The 4,405-nt window shown below is 32.5% G+C and overlaps 1 long non-coding RNA gene across 1 annotated transcript; it reads right to left on the bottom strand.

Annotated features, from left to right (window-relative positions):
- Nucleotides 1-1,224: 1,224 nt before the first annotated feature.
- LOC110351962 (uncharacterized) lies at nt 1,225-3,558 on the bottom strand. Its single transcript, XR_002400183.3, has 3 exons — nt 3,390-3,558; nt 2,821-2,883; nt 1,225-1,295 (listed from the first exon to the last, which is right to left on the bottom strand). It is a non-coding gene; the product is annotated as an uncharacterized lncRNA (long non-coding RNA).
- Nucleotides 3,559-4,405: the final 847 nt, after the last annotated feature.

Below are 4,405 nucleotides of genomic sequence, written 5' to 3'. Positions count from 1 at the left end.
TGCAGTTTCAGTTGTAGTTGTGATTTTACTTGACCATGAGTTTACTTTCCTAGGTAAAATTTAGGTCTGTTGATTAGTCTTAAAAAAGACTGTGCAGTCTTTGAGAGATGACAGAGAGAAAATTTTAAACTTTCCAAAAAACAGTCCAAAAATATGTTGCCAGCTAAAACTGGAAAAGTAAGTATCAAGCTGTCACCTCACACTGCCCTAAATAAGATCCTTAGTTCACAAGTAGTCCCATTTATTTCCCTGAGGCTGTTCCTGGACACAGGTGATATTCAGTCTAATTAAAGACATAATTTTTAAAAAATCCAAATAAAGAGAGCTTGAAATTGTATTTGGTGATTACACACATCTTATGCTAAAAAAAAACATGCATCCTGAGGAGTCCCATTGAGTGCATAATACTTTCAACTCTTCATGCTAAGTCAAGTACCATTAATGATATGAAGGAGAATTCCAATGTTTGCTCTGATACTTCCAAAGTTAACATGTTGGTAAAGATTATGTATTTCTGTAACATCATCGTAGGCAACGAGTGAAAATCATAGAATCATGGAATCACAGAATGGTATGGATTGGAAGGGACGTTAAAGAGCATAATTTCCTGGAGTTGGGCTTGATGGTGAGTCCCTTCCAACCCGTATATTCTATGATCAAATTCCAATCCCGCAGGAAATAGGTAGTGACACTCTTCACTAGACCAGGTTGTTCAAAGAAAATAGGACAATGGGGCAGATTTGCATAAATTCTGGGTGTTTATCAACAGGATTTCCAGTGATATTATTAAGCCTCGGCATAATGAGAACAAAAATATCAAAGATACTTTAATATTGTGAAAGACATGACAATCCATGACAATACATTTGACAGACAAATTTAGCTATAAGTAAAGCTCTTTTCCTTTCATAACACAGTTGTGTTATGGATTAGGAAGACATTTTGGACTCCCCAAATCTAAGTCTTCAAAATAAAAATAGAATATATTGTAAGTATTTTTCATTACATGATTTTATTAGCTTCCATATAGAGTTAATTAATTAATTAATTAATTAATTTTATATTGAACTACATTTGAATTATATATATCCTGAATTATGCAGGTCAGACTACATGAGTTAATGACTCTTTAGTTAATGACATTCTCATCAGAGAGCTGTAACAGGGTTTGATATAGCATATGCTTACTTTCTTCTAAGATATATCACTACTTACCAAGCTGGAGGCAGACATGTATGCATAGATTTCAGTTTCAGGCCTTCTGTTCTCCAGGCATTTTCCAGAATGTTAAATCCCTATGATAATGCCCATGAGATATAAATAAATATTTAAGCCTACTTCTATCTTATTGTTTTTTCCTTAATTACCACAGAGGAATTCAGCTAGGGTTCTGGTATGGCTAACAGTGACCATTATTCCAGTGAGATTCCTGATGTTTGCGATGAGAGTTGGTTTTGAATAATCTGACATATTCTTTCATTGCTATAGCTACTTTCTTGGGTGCACTTGGCAAGGGTTATGCATCATAACTATGAGATCCCTTAGAAACAGTTGTAGAGGCAGTGAGGACAAGCTGGTACTTCCTCATGTGTGGCTGGAAAAAGCTGTTTGGCACCTAATGGATAGCATACAGAGTGCAGCTATAATGGTTCTTTTAATAAGACTGTTTTATGTAAAATCTGAATTATATAACAGCCAATCATCCTTCTGAAGAGCTTAACTTCCAAATGGATTGTGAACTACAAAGCCATTCTTTGTGTTTAAGGTTGCTACCAGCAACATATAAGAATAGACTGTAAGTCAGATGGAAAACAGAAAAAAAAAAAAAAATATATATATATATATATATATATATTACACACTTAAGGGACATCTTTACTCAAGAAAAAACTTTTTTATTTTTATTTTTTTTTAAGAATATAGATCTTAACTAGATTTACTGACATTAATCCAAATGACTTTAAAATTATGGATCTCATTACAATTGTAAAATCAGAACACAAGACTCTCTATCAGGACCTGAAAACATAAAAACATACAGCTATGTGTATCCGAACAGACAGCATTCAAATCGTGCATTGATTTATTTTTAGGACTATGCATACTGAATATTAGTCACAAAGTTACCAGTGTTGTGGCAGTTGAAAGCCAGAAGATTTTTTCCCCTTGTAAATACATTGGTTTTTATTATTTTTAATATATTATTATTATTATTATTATTATTATTATTATTATTATTATTATTATTATTATTATTATATAATTTTATTTCCTTTCTCAAGCAGCTGTAATACTCTTCAGGAATTTCTCTAAAAGCTCCTTAAAATCTAGAAATAAAAACCTTATGTGAAAATTGCAATTTGCTATAAGTCCCATCAAACTAGTGTATAACCATTCTCTGTGGAAGGTTTCCCAGTGTCCCTGTTCAGCATCAGTTAGATTACTTTCAACATGAAAAATGTTTCAGTAGAAAAGCATTACATCAACATTCTGAACACTTTATGCTGTATGCTGAATGTGGCATGTAGCCTTTTTCCTCTTTTGTTTTGTCTCATTTAATATCTCTGTTAAAAGAATGAAGTGAAATATTTATACGCTAATGTTAGATCACAAATGAGGACTAAACAACTTACTAATGAGTGTGTGTATCAGTATGATAACCATAGTCAAGGCTACTTGTACTAGTAGATGAGAGAAAATATTTTGCTGAATATTTAAGAAAGTAAATTTTTGATTTTGAGTTTACATATACTGCCCTTGCAATAACTGAGATTTGTAAAAGAATTGAAAGAAGGAAAATGTCATGAAATCTGAGTTTACCTCTATTTGTTTCATAGCTTGATCTTGCATGAAGAAAAATAAGGCAGGAAGTCTGGAATGGATCTAGCAGGAGTAGAGGAACAGTAACATTTGCAAACAGAAACTGCAGCTGAGTATTGTCTAACTTATTTCTTTACTTGTTCACATACAGACATCCAATCTGAAATCCCAGTTCCCTGATGAACAATAACAAAGTTCAACAAGGATAGCTTAAAAATCACAGACAATCTGCACTCATAGTGAGTCATTTTTTTTCTTTTTCTGTTAAGTTCTAAAATATTTTTAGTGATCAGTATTATTAAATATTAGTTCAATAAAGTTCTGTTATCTAACAGTTTCAAAATATCATACCATGGTTCTGCAGCACAAACTTAATTTTTATGAAGAGACTTGTTTGGAGTATTTGAAAATGTACTTTGTAGAACACATTCCTAAAAAGGCTCAGATTAATTTTCAAAGCAGGCAAAAACACAACATTCTAAAATCTATTTGACTTATTTAAGAAAAATTAAAAAAAAAAAAAATACTGTTGCAGAAATGCAAATAAGTAATATATAAGCTTTACCCACCTGAAAATTACAGTTGAAAGTTGCTGTCCTTCAAACCATCTTATGTTTTCACATTTTTGAGAAAAACAAAATATATATAAAAGTCAAAAGTGGCACCAGATGCTGCAATTGACAGTTGTTCCCTGTCCTGAGTTAACCCATTGAATCCAGTGGCAGTAATTGCAAAAGTGGGGAAAGAAACTTGCAACCGAGCTGGAGTATGACTAAGGTATATGGTACAACAAATCCTCTACTCTCTAAAACATTTATTCTAGGCTTCAAGCACCAAAACTGTTCCTTTGGGGTGGCAAGTGTTAAAACAAAAGCTGTATTAATGTCTAAAAACGTACCAGTGCTGAGATTCTTTTTCTTTTGCTAGAAAACTGATCACAGAATCAGGCCTGTATGTTTTTCCATATCCCTAAGATGTAATGTGGTTGTAACACTGGTAAAAATCTAAGCATTTGTTGCCCTGAAAATCTCATTTTGTTGGAAATCCAATAAAGTTCAAAGAAATTTTCTTTTTCAGTCAAACAAGACTGGCTATATTGGGCTATGTGTTTATTTCCACCTCCTTTCACTCATGCCAATTAGCACCTACTAGTGAACACAAAGACAGATGGTGATTGCCAGTGAGGGCTTTCTGTCAGAAATTTCCCTTTCTTAAGTAGGGGGAGTTGTAAGAGTAGGGGAAAAGGGAAGGGAAGTTGTGTAAAACATGCCTTATATTTTTACATGGAGAGAACAGATAAGAAATTTTATAATGTTATAGAAATAAGAAATCTATTTAAACAGTATAAGAGTTAATTCTTATTTTCAAAATTTTGCATTAAGCAAGCCTAAATATATATAGGTCAGGTACCTTGGGGGAAAAAAATAAAAAAGTTCTACAGCATTGTTTCTGACTGCTTTCTGAGTACAAGCAGTTCACAAAAAAATCCTGATTTCTAGATTTTGGAATGAAATTATTAATTTAAGTGACACTGGCTCATAATTCTTGTATCTCAACTAAACTTTACTTAACCAACTGCTCCTAC

This window comes from Anas platyrhynchos, chromosome 1 (assembly GCF_047663525.1).
Source record: "Anas platyrhynchos isolate ZD024472 breed Pekin duck chromosome 1, IASCAAS_PekinDuck_T2T, whole genome shotgun sequence".
Taxonomy (NCBI): Eukaryota; Metazoa; Chordata; class Aves; order Anseriformes; family Anatidae; genus Anas; species Anas platyrhynchos.
This window is presented reverse-complemented; position numbering and strand designations above follow the sequence as displayed.